At 41.5% G+C, this 20,207-nt stretch overlaps 1 protein-coding gene across 7 annotated transcripts in view; it reads left to right on the forward strand.

Moving 5' to 3' along the window:
* The first annotated feature begins 312 nt into the window (after positions 1-312).
* ACSL3 (acyl-CoA synthetase long chain family member 3) overlaps positions 313-20,207 on the forward strand; it is a 54,983-nt gene continuing 35,088 nt past the window's right edge. Inside the window, exons 1-3 of one of the 7 annotated variants that reach the window (XR_007506424.1) lie at positions 313-435; positions 1,222-1,347; positions 15,912-16,015. The gene's annotated coding sequence lies outside the window, so the exon portion shown is untranslated. Of the gene's footprint in view, positions 436-1,221; positions 1,348-4,028; positions 4,580-12,679; positions 12,766-15,911; positions 16,016-20,207 lie in introns of those variants that run through there. The other 6 variants (XM_049803651.1, XM_049803653.1, XM_049803655.1 and 3 more) reach the window with 6 other exon arrangements.

Raw genomic sequence — 20,207 nt, forward strand, 5'->3', positions numbered from 1 at the left:
CGCAAGCGCGGAAAGGTGCGGCGGGTGACATGAGGCGGCGCGGCACGGCGCGGCGCGGCACGGGGGCGGGGAGGGCTCGTCCCCGCCCCTCCCGTCGCCAACGGTCGGCCCCGCACGCTCGCCCCGCCCACCGCGGCGGATGACCTGTAGTAACCCCGGCCCGGCCCGGGTGCTTCCCCCCCCCCCCCCCCCCCCCTCCCCATTCCTCGGGAGCCCGGCCCCGCGCGCCACCCTGCTCCGGCCAATCGGGAGGCGCCGTGCCGCATACGGAATGAGGGCGCCCGGCGGCGGCGGGCTGCCGAGCCGCCGCTGAGCCCCAGCCACTGGCGCGGCGCGGCCGGGGGCGCGCACTCGGGCCGCGGCGGCAGGAGGCGGCCGCGCCGGGGCGGGTGGAGGCGGCCGGCGGCGTGCGGGCGTCCTCTGGGCCGGGGCCCGGTGAGTGCGGGGCTTGCGGAGCGCGGGGAGGCCTGCGCGGGGGTGGCTGCGTGGCCCTGCGCCGCCGGGACCGCGCCCGGCCGCGCCGTTGGTGCGGGGCCGCCGGAGCGGGCGGGCGGCGCCCCGCCGGGCCTGCCGGGGCCGCAGCCCTGGGCGGGGCGGCCTCCCGCCGCCTCCGCGGGGGCGAACGCGGGCGCGGCGGCCATCCGGGCCGCGGTGGTGCTGAAGCGGCCCCGCGGGGTGGGGGTCGGCGAGAGCCGCCCTCGGCCCGGGTGGCGGTGAGGGGCGGCCCGGCCGCTGCGCCGCCGGGTCCCCCTGCGGCGGCCGGTCGGCCTCCGTGCCGCTGTGGCGTGGTTGCCGGCCTCGCAGGGCGCCGGAGCGCACGGGAGCGGCTTGCCGGCTAACGAGTGAAATAACAGGCCGTAACAGGCGCTCTTTTCTTGTGCTTTTCTTTGTGTTTCGGCTCTTACGTACGAGGAGGTGGAGAAAGCACGCCGTGAGTCACCGAGCCGGCCGCGGCCGTGGGGAGAGGGCTGCCCGCCGCGGCCTCGGCCCGCCCGGCAGGTGACGGCCCGCCGGTGCAGGCTGGGGGGACGCCGCGTCCCCGCCGCTTCACTGGAATCCCCGAACCTGGGGTTTGGTACCGGGGGTGCGGCTGCGCGTGGTCTTCGCTCTCGACGCGCGGCTGATGGTCTGTGAGCGCATGGAGTGTGAAACCGGAACAGGCGGAGGAGGCGCGAATCGGAACTTCCAGTCGTATTTTACCGTTTTCATTGTGATTTCTAGGGGCTTGATGCTAGATTTAGTGCTGAGGCACGTTCCCTTCGTGGACCTGCTCAGGAAAGATAGCGGAGGAACATTCTTCGCTCGGAAGCGTATGGGAGAGGAGCAGGCGTTAAAAGATTATTTCAGGTAGCTCTATAAACAGCGTGAGGTTCGGTCGGTGGGACCCATACAAAATCTTTGGGAAATAAGCAGTAGGCTTCAGAAAAAATTTAAACGGTGACTTGAATAAAAGTAGTTGTAAGGTAGTTTATGAGCACTGATAGGTTTTTTGGGGTTTTTTTTTGTTTGTTTGTTTTTTTAACTTGCGGGTGAAGTAGCCCCCCCAAAACATGTAATAATTATGTACGACAACTGGTATATAGTTTTTTTAAATGAGAAGTACTGCATTTTGTTTAGGAGTATCAGATTCTAGAACACGGCTTTTTTTGGCCTGTGACATGGATTTGATGACACCATGTGTGAAATTCTTGTATTTAAATAGCCTCACTCACTAACTTTAAAAGTGCTGTTATCAATACAGAGTTTGTGAAAAAGAACAAAACCAACGATAAATGATTTTGAGTACTTTTAAAAGTCTGTTGAGGGTAAAGGCACTCATTTTTACTCAAAATATTTTAGAATATTGTAGAAGTCTTCAGGAATATTTGAGTTGATCTGAAACTTTTTTATTATATTGTTCTAAGCATCATGTAAAGAAAAAGCAGAAGATGAAACCAAAAGGATTTAATGCGATTTTTGTCTGGTTATTTTCTGTGGTAGAAATAGTCTTTCTCCAGAGTGAACTTAGTATCTCATTGTGCAAAAGTTCACTGTGGCATATGACTTTTTTTTTTTTCTTTTTTTTTTTTCCTGGGGGTAAAAAGTAAAAGTCAGAAATGGTAGATGCGTTATCAGGTCTTAATTATGTCCTAAGATAATCATCTGGGTGCACTCATAAGACTTTATACTCGTTAACCGTCTGCACCACTGAGAGAGCAAGCACATCTCCTAGTACTTGCCTGTCCTGTGTGCTTTGAAAAATTAAGGAAAGACATCATTAAGCCTGGTAATTCCTCCTTGTCCTGTGGATTTATGCTTTGGGAATGTCTGAAGCTAAACATCATGACTGAAAGACTTGATTTTCTTTGTAGTTGTTCAGCATGCTTTTATTATTAGTCCCTGAAACAGGAGGTAGGTCCAAATTTCATGCTTTGTATGTTCAGTTTTGATGGCTGGCTGACAAACTCGAGTGAATCTGATGGATCTGCTGATCTATGTGGTCTAGACTTCTGGAACACGTAACATGCTCAGCCTGTGGTATGGATCCAGACCTTATTGGCTGGTCAGGAAAGCAAGCTTCTTACTAATGGAATCCCTTAAAGAGAAGCAAACCTACCTAATTTCTTCTAAAATAGCCTGTTTGATCCTCAATAAGTTGTCGCTTAGTTCTGAGAGTTGTGCCATCTCCAAGAGTCCCATTCTTCTCAAAGTAATCGTGAAGATAGTAAACCTCAGCCTCAGTATTCTGTATATTTCAGTCGTGTATGTGTTAGCGTACTGTGATATTTTGAGATAGGTCTAACTTAGAGCTGCAGACAAGGGTAGGCTGTCTATACCTGTGCATCTGGAGTGCTCCAGGGCTTTGACAAAAGCACTATTAATGTCCTGAAGCGAGGCGTTGGGACTGTGGTGTGTTGAATCTGGTTGTGCTATGGGTAGTTCCCATCTTCCCTGCTCCGTCTGTCTTACGTGGAGGATCCTGATTATGTAAGACCACTGAGTAGAGCATGTTGGGCTGACTATGCTGGCAAGTGTAACTTTTCCGTTTATGACACGGTTATAAAACCATAATGCCTATGAGAAATAATTTCTCAAACCAAGAGATCTAGTTCAGCCTGAAGCCCAAGAAAATCAGAATGGTATTTATTGGAGAACTGATAATCTTTGAAGAACTAGAGGAAATGTCTTCATGCTTGACCTAAAGCATGGTGTGCTCTTGCTGAACTGGTGAGCATTTAAGCCATTGATTCCCCCAGCCCACATTTAGTGCCAATGTAGAGCTTTTACGCCTCCTTTCTGTAGCCCAGTGAATGGTTTGAGCCACAATCAGACTAAAGACCAGATTTTTATCAGTGAATCATCAAGACATTTGGAACAAAGCACCACACATAGCTTGGGACAAAATGCGAGACCTATGGATAAAGAATTCTTGTTCAAGGAGATCCAGCTATGGAGTAAATTTCCAGAAGGTAGCAGGAAGAACTGAATCCTAAGTTGTTTACAAATCTCCATTTCCTTTAAAAATACATGTTCCAGTGGAAGAGTAACTAAACTAAAATGTGTCCTGACAAACAAGCTGCTACTTACTGCCACAGTGACAAAACCAAAGGAATAATGCGGTCTGATGCTGCAATGTTATCAGACGTTAAAGACTAAGTTCAGGTGGCCTGAATTCCACTCGGGCCCCTTTTCTCAGTCAATGGAGAAATCTGGGTGGGTTTGGAGAGCAATTCAGAGAATTTACGTAAGATGCTGGATGGGGAGCTGCCTGAAAGCCAGCTAATAAGAAATAGGAGGCAGAAGGATTTATGTGGAATTTAGGCCATCTGAATATGGCCCTAAGATGCGACTTAGTACTACTAAGTAAGGTGTATTAACACTAAGAAGCCTTGGCTTCAATTTCTATCCATTTCATCTGCTGGTGATTACTAAGCAAATTTGCCATTTAAACAGCTGTTTAAGGGTGGGGCTTCCTGGCTTTGTTTCCTGGCAGGAGTCACCCCTTGGACCAGCACAGCCTGGGACAGTCTGGCTGGGGAGCAGCTCTGCTGAGAAAGCCCTGGGGGTTGTGCTGGACAGCAGGCTAAGCATGGGGCAGCTGTGTGTGCTGTACTAACAGGAGCACAGCCACTAGGTCAAGTGACGTGATTATCCCCTACCACTCAGCACTCGTTAGACTGCATTCAGAATATGGCATCCAGTTGTACTGCTCCCCAGGACAAGGGAGGTGTTGATAAACTGGGATGAGTTCAGTGGAGAGCTACCAAGATTGTCTTGAGGTGTGAGCTTTTGCCTTGTGAGGAGAGGCAGAGGAACTGTTCCTGTTGTGGAGCCTGGAGAAGAGAAGGCAAGGCTTGGCGGTGCCCTTTCAGCACCTGCGGGGAGGTTTTCAAGAGTGCGAAGCCACGTTCTTCGCAGTGCTGCATGGTGAGAGGACAAGAGACGGAAGGTGTGAACTGAAGTCAGAGAGGTCTATGTCTATAAGGCATTTTTCACTGTGAGGTCAGTCAAGCAGTGGGACTTGCTGCCTGGAGAGGTTGTGCAGTCTCCTTCCATGGAGGTTTTAAAAATCCAGCTGGATAAAGCCCTGAGAAAGCAGGTATGATCTCATGGGTGACCTTCCTTTGAGCTGGAGGTTGAACTGGAGGCCCTCTGAGGTGCTTTCCCACCTGAATTATCCCATGGCTCTGTTTAGTTTTTGCCCACAGAGCAGTCACAGTGGAAGTTTCTGAGCCAGCTTATTTAGGACTGCGTGTGGTCTGGCAGTGCAGGTTTACTCATCACACTTGGAGGAATATAGCAAGCACTCAATCTTAAGCAGCTTTCAAATGGCAGGACTTTGTTTAATTATGCAGTTAGAGTTGGAGGAACTGCTCTTCATCCTGAGATCCTGATCTACAGCAGGGTTTGCCATGTAGTAAGGCCTGAAGGGCTCTTGAAGGTTTTAGTACTCTGCTTCAAGATACAGTTTGGGATCTAATGGTTTTGAGGGTGTTGAAGGAAATCACCTGGACAAGGCCATATCCTAATCACACCTCTTGAATGGCTATTACTAAATCCAGGACTACAGAGGAAAAAAAAAAAAGTATAGCTCTCTGAAGGAAGCTCAAGTCTTATTCTGTATTACCTTCTAAATCGATTAGTAGAAAAGCTGTTCAAAGTTCAGAACGGTTTTAGACTTAGCCCATTTCAAAACTTGCAACAGTCTACCGATCCTTGGGAAGGAATTACTTACATGTGTCTTCTTGTTCCTTAAGTGAACCTGCAGCTCACGGGAAGTCAAGGTGCTGATTTAGTGTCTGTAATCCCATAGTAGGAGGAGGAGGTGGTGGCAGTTTGTCAATACATGTGCATTGGGAAGTCATGTTTCCCTCAGTGTTCATCTGTCTTGTTAATTACAAAGATGTGCTAGTTAATTACAGTATCTGAAATGGGACAAGCTCAAGCTGGCTTCTCAGTTGTATGAGTTTCCTGGAAAGCAGGGAAGATAGGATTATTGAAAGTTACTGACTTAGGGATTTTCACTGTTGATAGTGGAAAACAGCAATAACAAACTGCAAGCCTTTTCCCATTTAACTTAAAAATTGGAAACCTAGTGCTTTGTTTTTTTAGGTACTGTGTAAATATCATCCCTACCCTGTATGCTTGTATCTGCTAGATGAAACCAGGATGAGACCTGGAAGGGGAAAATAGATAATAAAGATTAGAAGTGAGTTGCTGAACATTAAGCAGCAGAATAGCAGCAGTACTGCACTGCCAGATCCAGTTCCCCATCTAGTTGCTGTGTTACGTTACTGTCCGTGTAGAACATTCTCTCCTCCTGTGATAAACTCATAAGGATACTGTGAATCGAAAACTATGTAAATTTTTTTCGGCATTTTTAGAGGAAAGACTTTTTCTGCCTTTCCCTTACTGCTGTCCAGGACAGGGTATGGAACATGCCTCATTTTGTTCAGGTTGATTACCGAGACATGCAGGAAACCTTGATCATGCACAGGAAGGTTTTGCATGGGTTCTTTGCTTCTTGACCAGAAGACTTAAGAGCAATTAGTGCAGTATCATACATCAGTGTGTACGATGACATAAGTTTTATTGGATCAGACATACGGTACGATTTCTACCAACCAAAGTTTTAAGATGGTATCAGAATATAACAGTGGAGCATGGTCTGCAGTTGTTTCACCAAACCATTATTAAAATCAAAGTTTATGGGCTCATTCTGTGAGAACCTATGAAAAATGTGGAAAGTGAAGCATCTATGGTTAGTTTTTAAAAGTCAGCTGTGTGTCTAATTTGTGTTGGGTAAAGAGGATGTCTGTAGTCTGTTTTTTTAAGTATGTGGGTATGGAGAAATGCAGAAGGGAATGGGAGAAGCAGGAGGATTTAAGTGGTTACGTAGAGAGATGCATCTGCTTTTTTTATTTGCAGATTTTGTAAGGATTTATGTGTTTGGTGAGTGCTGAAGAGGAGAGAGGTAAGGCAACAGGCATAGGAGGGAGACAGTGGTCCTGGTAATGCTTGGGCAGGGAGCTTGATTGTCTACGTGGCAAAATGTGGGTTCAGTCTGTTCTGCAGCAGTAAGTCCACAGACTACTTGGAAAGCTCTGTCTTGTCAGTCAGGGCTTGTCAGTCATTCATAGCTGCAGTTTAATTGTTCTGATGAAGTATTGCTGTGCTATATTGTTCTAGGGAAGCTGTGAATAGAGAAATGATTTTCCTAATGGACAACTTTGAGAAGCCTAGAAAATATTTTCCAGTTCTGCAGTGCTGGTAACTGTGTAGATTTTGTGTTCCATCCCCTTGTCCCCCCAGCCTCAAGGGGCTGGAGCGGGAGGAAGATGCTTACAGAGATTTTTATCTAGTTCTCTTATAATCTACACAAATAGCTTAACCTGGTAACATCCAATACTTTCAAGAACAAGGCACAAATCCTCTTCCCAGTCGGGGTAGCAGGGCTGTGAGCCAGTGTGTGAGTGTCCCAGCCACAAAGCCAAGGCTGTTAGTGGGCTTTAGAAGGTGGTGTGAGGGTTTTTGTTCAGGAATGTTAACTTAAATAGACATTCATAAAGAAACTTGTGACAACTTTTGTTTTCAAAAGTCAGTCATTTACCAATAAAATAAGTTTTATTAAAAAAAAACCAAAACAAACCCAAACAAACCAAACAACCTGTCCACATCCTGTGTTATGCATTCACTCATGCAGTTGTGGCCAGGTCCAGGGTGTGAAAGAATGGGGAGATCTGCTAGCCTGACTTTTTTTTCTGTGCATCTGTAGTTGTGTATACATCTAAGATAACAAAGTCTAAGAGTATGTTGATTGAAATTGTATAATTTTAATTACATCATTAGCTTAATCTTTAATGATTCTTTTGCAGAGTAAGATGTAATTCTTCTGGTTTTTGAAATGTTAGTGGCTCATGAAACAGAGGAAATATTTTATTTATATTCTTCTAGAAATATTTAATAGTTTATTCTGGACTCTCAACTTGTCAACTTGTATTAATTAATCTGACCATGTGCATTACATGGGAAAAATAATTTTGCCTGAAAATATTCACAAAATTCCTGCAAATACTGTTGGTACTATGACACCTCTCTTTTTTAAAAAGGTCAATATTCTTGTTTTAAAAACTTAGCGGTGAAGGCTTTACCCAGCCAGGTACTCCAATAATTTGGTCATGTTTACATAATCAGAGTCTAAGGGTGTGTTTGTTTTCCCTGAATAGAAAAACAGGATTCCCTTCTGCCAAAAACTCCATCTATCCACATAGTGTTTGTATGCTGATTGTGAACTACTGACTTGAATTATCTCCTGTGAGGACTTAGTTACCTCCTCACCTTCATCCCCTCCAGTCCGTATCTGTGGGCACTGGATGTTGTCCTCTGATTTTTCAACACCTGTGTTCGTAAGTTTTATTTTTAAGGGTGACACCTAAGGACTTGGAGCTGAGAACCATGCTTCTGTAATGCTTCTTCACATAGAATAAAATGGTCTCTAATTTCAGGAGTCCTTGTTTTGCATTTGTTTCATGTTATGCAATTGTTGGGCATGTTCGTAACTGATCCTGCCTTGCTTTGCTTACAAAGAAGAGAGATAATAATAATAGAGAAAAGGATATTCATTCCAGTGTGGTGGAGGAGAGAGGTTGTCCTGATACTCTCTTACTTCTAAGGCTAGAAAATAGGATGATATCTCAAATGAGCAGGGTAGGCATCCTTTTGCCGTACTTAAATAAATTCCAGTGCTGGATTTTGAACAAAGGAGTCATTTCCCCGAGCAGTATAGATATAAAACCTAGATAAATTAGCTCTTTAGGAAAACACTGAATTTGAAATATTTTATTTTTCCTTTGCTATTCCTTTCTTTTGTAATATTGTATTCCCCACTGTCCCTAGAATTTCAGAGCAGCCAAAAGAAGTAAAAACCTTATAAAGTGCTTTGTGGTAAAAAAGCCTTTTGAATCTGGAGTTAAATAATCCAAGTAATTTTTTAGCATTAGGTTCTGAAAAATACTAGGAGAAAGGCAGTTTCTGTGCATTGCAGCACAATTGGGGTATGTGTTCAAATAGAACTAATATTGAAGTATTTCTGTTAAAACAACTTGGGAGTCAACGGTAATCAAAAAGGTAAACCTCTGTGTGTTTAGGAGGTGGGATTTCACAGATACTAATGTAAGCAGTCTAAGAAACGGAAGACTCTCTTTGAGAATAGGTTTATAACTTTTGGCAGAGGTAGGATTACTGAAAGTGTACTTGAATTGCATGTTCACAGAACTTTGAATGAGCAAATTTCATTTCTCCCTTTCTATTTGTGCTCAGGAGAAGCTCCACAAGTTATTTTCTGCATTTATATAGTCTCTGGAGTGAAGTACTGCTTTTGGTATGTCTTGCTTAGTCATTGTGGAGAGGTTCACTTCATGAGGTATGAAACACCCAGTGAGTCTTGTGCAAGTGTTGGCTTGAGGCAGCATTTCCTGGGTCTGTGATTTTTATAAATTGTGTTCCTATTGCTTTTCTGCTCTGTGGCTTGAGGGGGATCTCTTCATTATACGGAGAGTGAATGTTACAATACACAGCTTGGAGCGTGCACATGGGCTTGGGAGCAGTAGTCTTTCCCTGAAAAGGTAGTGGTCCCCTCTGAGGGACTTCTGACTTCCATTGCTGGCCAGATGAGAGGGATTGCTCCTGTTCTGGAGCTGTAGACACCACAATGGAAAGTGGCAGGGAGAAAAGCAGGTGTTCCTGTGGGAACTTCTTAATTAAATTTTTTTTGTAGTAAATCCCTGTAGATGACTGGACACAGTGATGTTGTTAAAAAAAACCAAAACCAAACATACCAAAACCCAAGCAAGTGGAATGTGAAAATGTATTTAGCCTTCAAAAGAGAATGTGTATTGAAAACATCAACAGCTCAGCCTCTCAAATTAAGTGGTGAAACATCCTATTTTATCACTTTGAAAGCTTTGATTATGCTGTGGATGTCCTTATTCCTTTGAAATATATTGTAAAGTACCTCTTGAAAGTATAGTTCATCTGGCTGATGTTTTTCTTGTGAGGAACTTCTCTAAAGACATGGAATAAAGCCTTCACTTTTTCTTCCTAAGCCTATATCATCATTTTGCACTCTCAGATTTGCTTTGAGTGTATTCATCTGCTGCTTGTTTATTGAAGAGGTTCTGGCTTAAGGTTATCCCTAACAAAAGCCCATCAAATAAAGAAGAAATGTTACAGAACGAAGGCAAAGACAATATAAATACATGGGCTTACCAGATTTTGGAGCTGGCCACCTGGTATTTTTTAAAAAATGAATATAGGATAATGGGTAATAATTTTTACTGTCACACTACACGAGCTCCAATTCATCTCAAAGTAAATGAGAACATTTTAATGCATGTATAGCTTTTTCTAGAGGAAAAAACAGAAGGACCTTTACTGCTAAAAACCTCTGGTATTGTTATGTTAGATTTTTGTTCTGATCTGACGAATACATGACTAGAATACTGCATACAACCAGATTGAATATACAGCAACGGAATATCTATTTCTGTTTTGATTTTTAAGAAACAAACAAAGTAGACCTTTTCACTCCTTAGCATTTCAGATTTCCCATAAATTAGTGAACTGATCTAAGGCGGTATTTTGTAGAAAATGGCGTATCAAACCATCCTGGTCGGTCCCTTCAATTCAGGTGGAAAGCAGAGTCTGCCTCCCAGTGGAAGTACTTAGGAGGATTGTCTTAAACAATTGGAAGATGATTGTAGGAATTTGGAGAGTGATAAAATGGCAGCAATAACTGGACTGTTACTTCATTTCTACAGTAGCCAAAGGTTGGGGGTAATGATGAAGCTTCTGGGTTTTTTTTATGCAGGCTTTTTTCATACTGTATATGCAGTGGTATTGGTGTTCAGTGTTTAGTTTGTATCTGTGGTTTAAAAATGTAGCAGTATACTTGGGAAATTGGTGGTTTTGTCTCTCTTTGGTTAATTTGCAGATATCAAAGTTACTCAGGTCTTCTCCAGGAGTAAGGTACTTTATCCATTAGTTTCTTTGTTTCTCTGAAACAAATTTGAAAACATTTAATTTAGTTTGGCATTACGCATCTCTTAAATGCTCTAATAACTGCTTATGAGAAGGAATGGAAGCAATGTATTGACAATATCTGCTAAATCAAAGTGCCCAAAAGGAGTAAGACACTTGTTTGCCGTGAAGCAGTATTATGTAGTGGGAAGAAAAGGAGAAAAAGATGTAACAGCACTGGATTGTGTTCCTGGCATAGCTATTACTTTATTGAATGGCTTTAAATAAATGTTTTTATCACAATGTTTTCTTCTCTGTATTAATAGTAACAGAGATGTTAACTTATTGGGAAGTGCTTTCAGGTTAGCTGACAACAATTGTTACCTTAGAACTGTGTTTTACTACTCCTACTAATAGAAGATGTATTCATCAATCTGTTAAATATTTAATCTGTCTTGTATAAGTTAATTTTTTTAACTTATTTAAGGAAAATAAGTTTTAAAATGTTTTGAATAGGAAAATTTCTAAGATACAGAATTGCAATGGGGTTTGTGTTTTCAGCTGATTTTAGTGTCTTGGAAGGGTATTTGTAGGAGTGCCTGTTTAAGTGTTGCTTCTGAATTAGTGCTGAAATAATTTTGATTTAGTTTTACTTTTCACCTGTAACAAAGCTTTAAACTTCAGTTTGTAGCCCGTGCAGTCAGACTGTGCATTGAAAGTCCCATAGTTTTTTTTGAAAAATAAAGCTGTTTGTCTACTTGTGATTGTCACCTTAGCTTTCATGTCCTCATAAATATTACTGTCTTTGTTTCATTAGAAAGGAGAGGCTAGATTGACGAACCTGAGCCCCTCTCTCCTGCAACACGCAGTGATATTTCATACAAATGAGGCATGGAAGTCTGTAGAAGAGATTGATGGCAAATGGACATTTTTAACACTCACTTAGCATTACCTTTTTAGAAATAACTGGATATACCAAGGATCCACATAAGAGAAAGCATAGGTCTTTGTCCTCAAGGAATGTCAACTGCTTCTAATTTAGTTCTGTGCTACCACACGTGTCTCCCTGTTGTCTGCCACTGCTAGGTGTGATTTCCCCCTCCCTCCTCCCCCATTAGTGTAAATGGGCCTACCAAGAGGAAAAGAAAATGTTAATGCTTTGCAAACTTTTCTAGATAATAAAACTATTTCCTCTGTCTCAAGGTTTAGTTAATATTGTGGAACGTCTCTCCTTAGAGTAAAGGACTTCTGCCGTTCATGTAGTTCCTATTGTTAAGAGTATCTTGGTGTCTAACAAGCACATAATAATTATTTATCCTAATAACATACCTTCTGTTATTACCTAGGTACCTAGGCTGCCTCCTAAGGAAATAGGGGTATCATTTTACAAATGTAGCATTAAGGTGTGAATGACATAAATTAAACTCCTTTGTATTTATAGGAACGTTTAGCAGCCTACATCCAAAGTTTAAAGGTGTTTAGGCTGTTGCACTTGAAACCACCAAAGGGGAGCTCCAAAAAAAAGAAAGTAGTGAAAGCAGAAGGTTAATCCTCCAGACCACAGCTCTTCTCTGATCCCACAGTGTACTAGTGATGACAAGTCACAAGGCATTTTGCATATGGGTCTGTGCTGATTTTGGCTCTCCTACAGCCGAGAGTGGAGGCTTGATTTACAGCATGACTGCCAGGCTCCTTCCCTCTCCTTCTCCAGCTCTGTGTTCGCTCTTTGCCATGGCATTAATGCCTGTCTATTCATGGTTACCCAATTTGAGGTAGCAGAAGAATAACTTCTTTTGTAGTGCTAATTTTCTGTTGATTTAGGTGCCTGCAATGACTCACCCTAGGCTCAAGTAAGTACCAAAGTTGATACAAAGGAAAATCCACCCTTCTGTCCTGAGAAGCAGAGGGTTTAAAGTGGATCAGCAAGCTAATCTGACTCATTCCTAGCCACACAGGCACTTGTGTGTTGGTACAATGGAGGGAAAGAGCTGGATCATGTTTTCAAGCAGCCCAGCATTAAATCTGCTTGAGCCAAACTGAAACCATACCCTCAGGCCACGCGCTTCATGAGCAACCTTGGCTGCTCCAGCAGTCTGTTAAATGCTTACCTTGGAAACTGGTTTGTTCCATGTCATGATGTGTTTTTCCTGATGGTCTGCGTGTACCCTTGTATACTTTTCAGAAACACAGTCGTGCACAGAAGTGCCTGACTTGCCGTCAGAACTGGAGTTCAGTTGTGGATTTGCTTATGCCGAAGCCTCGTGGCGGGTGAGTTGTATGAGCAGGACTGGGAGTGCTGAGGTGGCTCCGGCAGTCTGCCTGCATGTGCTTACGATCCCCAGCAGAGCAACTGGAAGCATTTAAAGAGCCTGAGTATTCATTCACCCAGGGTTGTTCAAGCTGTTGGTCACAGCTGGAGGCTACAGGGTGATCTGAACAAGGTAGCTCAAAATTACCCTAGATGTGCTTGCAGAGAGTAGTTACTCTCTCCACGTCCAGAAAATCTGTGTCCTTTTGAGAGAGCAGCCATAATCAGTAGTAATTTTGGTATCCCACTATATGTCTGTCTTCTGTGCAAGCTAACAGCAGTTCACAACGTGTAGCAGTGAGGAGGGCAAAGTCCAGGGAGAGACAGATTATCGCTTGCTCAGGACTTGGAGTGAGAAATCAAGGATTGGAGGTGATGTGGGAATTAATTTCATCCTGGGTCTGCCTGCCTCAAAGTTTCATGAAAACCTCCGGCTGAGTGTAGGTCAGACTGTTGTCCTCCAAATGGGGTACATTTACCCGGTGTGCAAGCCAATAACACAGAGTCGAGGTATTTTCAAACTAATTTCACTGATGCGCATGAATGGGTGCCTGTCTCAAGACAGCACATGATTGTTTCAAAAATCCTCACATTTATACACTTAACTAATACATATTCACTGTTATTTTCCTTAATGATTTGTTCTTTCTTCTTTGCCCCTCAGGTAAATTAGTGCACACTCTGTCTTCTTCCCTCATTGTCTTTTTAGTAGGTGGTCTCAGTTGCGTGGGTGGTCAATGAGTTGGTGGTCACGATCTTCCCCTTTTACCTACTTCTTCCCTAATCTTGGTAGTTCCAAGTGGTTCTTCAAGGTTTATTGACCAGACCACAGTCCATAACCTTTTCTGACATAAATGCAAAGCCCCATTGTCTAGTAGTTAGTTCCTGAACCCTAAATCATGTCTAGTTATTGTTTCCCTATTTTAAATATTAATTGATGATGGCTGTACACAGGACTTTAGCAGCTGCCTGGTTATTTCAATCATATACTTATTAATTGATAACAAGACTGTTACAGCCATGCAATCCTATTCTCCTTGATCTTTGTTTAGCAAAGGCTGTTTAATAACTGTAACAAGCCCTGCGTGGTCAGGTAGGGCTGTTGAGGAAGGGACTGCTGCTAGGTTAACTGACGGGTTGGTGTACCAAGCATTTTTTTTCCTCCCTGTTGCAAGCAGATGTCCTTTTGGACAGAGCTGTGGATCTGTTCTCAACTTGTCTCAATAGAGGCAGTCCATTTTGGAACAGCATTTCAGGTCTGCCTAGTGAAGGGGTTTGAGGATGTTTGAGGTGTGTGTGGAAGGTCTCCTCTGCTCTAGGAGTGATGCTGAGGCACAGGCAGCAGCCTAGGGAAGGGTGGCATGGAGGGGCAGGGAGGCTGGAAAATAAGCAAGCAGGGGACAAGGACAATGTTTGCACTCGCATGGAAACCACTGGGCCTGGGAGAGAAGGGACCACCAGGATGGCTTGGAGGGAGGTGGACCCCAGGGAGCAACATGGGTCCTGTGGGCAGTCCCAGGGCAGCGGCTCTGTGGGGATGTGGGAGGTGGTGGGGAGGAGAAGCTTGCTGTGGGGACCAGCAGGCAGGGTGAGTCGGGAAGCTGTGGCGGGTCCTTCCGCTCACTTTGCTGTCACTTCAAATTTGGGGAAATGTGCTGAGCACCAACTCTTCTCTGGGACCCAAGGTATCCATTTCCACCATTCTCTAGGGCTTGTTGGGATTTCCGTCCTCTCTCTTTCAAGAAATCTGTGAAAACACTTCTGCTGTAGCTGTGAGGAGCATCTGTTTTCAGATATAAATATGTCTTAAATTCATATTGCAAAACGGATCTTCCACTTAGATGGGTATATGTTTAGAATTCTTTCCTCAGCACCATTCATTACCTCAGGCTCTACCTCACTTCATAGTGAAGGGAGTTTCCTTGTGAAGTATAGGCTGTTGCTTCTGTGTACATTTGGTTTTCTTTTCTGCTTTCATATAGAGTATTTATAAATGAATAACAGTAATTTGTTTTTATAGATCTCTTATTTTTGTAAAAGAAAAGCTCACTTGCTGAATGCTAGCGAAGAAATGTTTTCACTGGCAGCTCTAATATTAGTAGGTGTATTAAAAAACTTCCTTCCTTAGGGTTGTTAATGTTTCTTTTTAAGTCCAGATGTAAACTGGTAGAGGCTAATTTCTGATACAGTTAAAATTCTGTATCATGGGCTTTGTCATATTGTCTTCAGTACTCAGATTGTTAGTTTTTATAATGAAGATACCAGGCAATACATGAAGATACTCAGTTATTTATTTTGTCCAATAAAGCCTAACCCTGTAAATAACCTTTTTATCTTTTCCATGAATGTTAACAAATCAGTTTCTTTTTGCAAGGTTTGCTGATAAGGGAAATCTAATGTGTGTTCCTGTGACTATAAATTATTGATGGAAATATTTTTTTGCAAGGGTATTTTGGAATCTCTGGGTTTGAGTTTGGTTTTGTTTAATTAGTACATGTGAAAGCATGGAAGTCAAGAAATGGAGCAGTAAGCACCCTGGGTACTTGCCTCAAGTAGCAAATAGTCAATCCACTGAAACTGTTTTCTGGAAAAGATTATCTGTGTAACAACTGAATAGCTGTGTAAATAATAACTTTTGCAGACAGGTAGTAGGTACAAAATGTTTATATTTGCTGCATATTTTAAATGTGAATTGCTGACACAGGTTTTTAAGTAAGACTAAGGTGTACAGGAGTATTTATTCTTAGGCCGAAATGTATTCTCTGTGTAGATAGATACGCAAAGATAGGTACGTTTTTTCCACTCCAAATGGTAGAAACAGTGTTCCACTGAAAGACATTGGGGAGTTAGTTTGTCAGGGAGGCAAGTAGTATGAGCTACTGACTTTAACTAATGCTCTTCCAGCTACCTTGATTTTACTGAACTTGAGTATGAACCATGACTAACTATGTTGTGTGTTACAGCTGGCTTTATTTTAACTTACATGTAGTGGGCCTAGACTCTCCAAGGTGATACGGTGCAGTGTTAGATGAGCAAAAGGTTTTATTTATTTATTATAAGGTGTGTTTTATAATTGCCATATTTAATGGGGATTTTCCATTTTTAGATTTCATGCAGTTGCCTGTGACAGCTCCTGTTGAGTAAACCGAGACGGGAACATCTTGTATCGGCTGTTGTACCTGTACCTGCCACGATGAGAAGTTGCATAAGGTTTCTTTTTCTTGTTAATTCATGCTTTTATTGTAGTATAATTATTATAAGCAGGTCAATTAGTAAGCACATTCCTTTAAGGATTTTTTTTTCTCATTTAACAAAAGTTTTCTTCTAAAACTAAAGGGTATAACAGTATTAGTATAAATAGTATACCAGGCCAAATCACTGATTATGTATTAAGCAGGATCAGTCCTGAAAACTGCCAGTTTACTTCTCCTGACTCATTCATGAGTATGCTGGTTGCTTCTTCTCTTTGCTGTTGAAAAAAGTGTATAACTTTTTACTTGAGGTCTTATTCTTTCCCATTTGGTGACTGTGTCATGAAATGGGATTACATATAAACTGAACAGCTATTATATGTATGCAGAAACATGTGCTTGCACAGTTTTTCTGTAAGTTGTATTCCTGCATGAATTAGCAGCTCTTTCCTCCAGGATTTAACCTGCCAACCTTTCCTGCATCGCTAGTCAGGGTTTGAACACTGATTCCTCAAAAACCCCAGCAGGATTATGTGAAACCAGAATGGTTGCATGTTCTATAAGAGCCTGAGTGTTTACGGCTAATCTGCAGACCGAACCACTAAGTTAAAATATTTTCACGTCGTGTATTTTTATTTGTCAGTGATTAAGCAAGTTACCTAAGAAGAAAATTCCAGTACTGTAAAGGCAGCGGACTTTCTCGCAGTGTCATTGCTTAACTAATGCTTATGAAAACTGCTTAGGATTCTGTTGTCCTCTGCTTTCCATTCCCTGCCCCAAAATGTAGGGTTTACATACCCTCTTTTTATGATCAAAAGCAGTCATATACTTCCAAAATTAACAAGGTGACCACAAATTGTATTTCAATGAAATTTTAAAGTCCCAGAATAGTATTTCATTAAGTCTTCCAGAGATTTTTTTGTTTGGTTTGGTACTTTTTTAAAGGCAGAATATTAAACAGCAAACAGTGCATCCCTTTCAAGCCTTTCAAATTTGATATAACCTTGAAAATTTCCCTAAAACTTTTCATTTTCAGATTAGTTCTGCAATTTGATTATTAATTACATATTTTCACATTGATTTTTTTAAAATACCATACATTAAAGGTTCAAAATAGCAATTGTTATAGAGGAAAAATGCACATCCAAACATTGTATCTTAATGAAAACAATCTTTTTCTTTTACAATGTCATTAAAACTGGGGGTTTTTTTTGGAGGTTAAATGACCTTTTTTTTAATGCCACCTCCCCCCCCAATACTGTCATGTTCAGCTGCATTGGTTTTGCTTGCAGTAAATGATAATTGTCTTACTCCTAGCACTCCAGTCTCAAGTTAGGGATAAGTTTTGCTTCTACATTGTCATCAAAATTATTTTTTTATTGGATGCTTAGTGATCCATTTAGCTGAGTTTGATGTTTTTCTGCTGGGAATGGCAATGGTAAATCTTTTGGATGAAGGCATTTTAAACTATCTCCTTTGCTTACCTGGAATTTTTCCTTTCAGCAACATAGCAAACAAATAAATGAAATGATGAGTTAAAACGCGTGTTGTGTTCTTCAGTTAATACAAGGAAGGAGGTGGAGCCTTTAAATTGTCACCAGAGAACTTCCTTTGTGTCATGGCTCCGCCTTCTTTAGAACCATAACCCCACAAAGATGTTGGAACCTCTCCTTCTAATGAGAATACTAGAATATATTTTTCTTGGTTGTTCAAAAAGGGGCTGCACTTTTCCTACTCCCAATTACAATCCCACTCCCAGTTACAAGCATAGGTGCTCTGTAAATATCATAGTCTGAAATCAATTGTCAAATTGTTAGACACTGGCACAGGACCACTCTCTATTGCTAAAGTTTTACTGTCTCCTAATTGTAAGATTTTAAAGAAAGAAAAATGGAGTCTTATTTGGCCTTTAAGGCAAGAAACTATATTTGCAAAGATAGTGGGGTTTTTTATCCCTAAAAAATTACATTGTAAGTGAAAAAATATTTTTGTAAGTGTTGATTTTTGAAAGAAACTGTGTGAAACAGATTAGTTGTGATAGCCTCACTTTACTGAAGGAGAAACTGAAATAAGTAGCAATTTACTTAGGGTAACAGATGTGTATCAGAGTAGAGTTCTAGAGCTGGATGCTTACTTTTTTGAACCAGGGTGACATTCCAAAATATTTCCCCTTAGTCTGTCCTGTTGGAGTGCTCCATAGACCCTTTCTTGCAATGCAGCCTTTATGAAATGGTGGTCATAGCACAACTTATGATTTCCAATTCAAAGCAAACATTTCCAGATTTGGGGATTATGTGCAAGGCTTCAGGTAAGCCAGAGGAGAGAGCTTGACATGAGACCTTGGCATGGTTATTTTAGAAATGGTGGAAAAGGTTTCTCTCCTTCTGAGGTAGGAATAAAGCTGTTGGGATAACTGCAAAATGAAATGGGAAGCTGCTATTCTAGAAGAGCTCAGTGCCTCTCTAGCCAAGAAGAGTTATGAAACCCAAAGAGAATATTTTTAGACAGGCTCAACCGTTTGTCAGACAGGGAGTTTCTCGGGAGAACAATTTTCCAAAAGGTGTTCAATCAGTTGCCTTAATTTTTGCTTGTAGCTGTTTTGTTAAATTCTGTTTCTGCTTTGTTGGCACAGAGAAGTTCTCCATCTTTATAAGGAGAAAAAAAATGTGCCACCCCCGCCCCCGAATTGGGCCAGACAGATTATAGTACAATGTATAACTTTTTGAATAATGGGTAAACTTTTGTTGTGTGAACTCTGGATTCAGCTTTAAAACATTATGTTCTATGCTGCTATCAACAACAGCCTAATTTTTCTGGACTGCAGTAGCTTATTGGCTGGCACATGATTATTTCCATTAAGTATCCTTCAGTGACAGCCTAAGAACGTAAGTCTCTTTGAACGATTACTGAGTTTGCCCTTTGGCCTATTTAAGCGTGGTGGGGTGTTTTTTTTGTTTGTGTGTGGTTTGTTTTTGTGGGTTTTTTTGTTGTTTGGGTTTTTTTAAGGTTTTAAATCCCTTTCCCCACTCTGCTGCTTGATACAGTAAGTTCCTACTGTGAAGAGCTGCTATACTTTATTTGAATATGTGGTTTGCAGAATAGACCTTGATGTTGCTTGGTTCCTTCAAGCTGCCCATAACGATGCAGCATTAATGATGAGGTTACAGCAGCTTGTTAGGGAAGAAGTTGATGGTGAAATCTTTTTGCTTGGAATTTTAAGAAATTGTATGGTTTAGAGCAAGATGGAATTAACTTATCCTACAAATGAAGGATATTGGATTGATCTGTTCCCAACAGGACTTACAAATCTAATAATATTCATGAAGCAAGGTTTCTTTCCATTACTACTGAAGGATCTTATGTGATTTAAACATTACTTTTTCAACTAAAATGTCTTTTCATTATGGTTTATAAAGAGTCAGTGAACAAAGAGTCAATGAATGTAAAACATCAGTGAAGAATATTGTGGTATTGGCACTGTATCTTAGGAATGAAAATTTACTTAATTTAGAAAGAATTATCAAGGTTGTGCATCTTATATACATATCATTATTAGTTGCTTTATTTATGGTACTGCTTTTAATACCATTGTATCAATAAATTTGAAAAGTTAACTGAGTGAAGTGTATTTATAGTTCATTTTGATTTTATGTGTAACTGATTTTTATAACTGGTAGCTCATTCACCATTGCAGAAAGGAATCTTCAGCCATTATGACAAGTTTCCCTGTTTTCCATACTGATTTTAATTATTCTGTTGATTGTTTTTTTAAATCTTTTAGATAAATGGCATAATTTCTTGCCTCTACAGTAGAATACATTAGGAATTTGCATGATTGTGTTCTTTAGAGATGATAAATGATGCTTTAAAAAAGTCAAATTGAATATCCTGACATCATTAGGGACCCTGGAAAAAGTTACACATCTCTTCATAGTGCTGTTGCTAGGATTTTGGGGATATTTCTAAGCCATTTTCCAGTATTTACCTAATCTTAGTTAACTTACTGTCATGGTTATTTATATAACAAGTGTGCCAGTTGCATACTCATACTGAGGCTGAAATTGCAGGACTGATGGAAAGTTCCTAGGAATAAAAAGAACCAGCAAAGTTCTGTTGCATACAGGGCCTTCATGAAGGAAGGTTACAGTTTCTTTCTCTTAGGTGTCTTGGTCTGTATAGTGTTTGGAAAGCATTTCAACATATTTAGTGGT

This window comes from Accipiter gentilis, chromosome 6, assembly GCF_929443795.1.
Source record: "Accipiter gentilis chromosome 6, bAccGen1.1, whole genome shotgun sequence".
NCBI classification, from domain to species: domain Eukaryota; kingdom Metazoa; phylum Chordata; class Aves; order Accipitriformes; family Accipitridae; genus Astur; species Astur gentilis.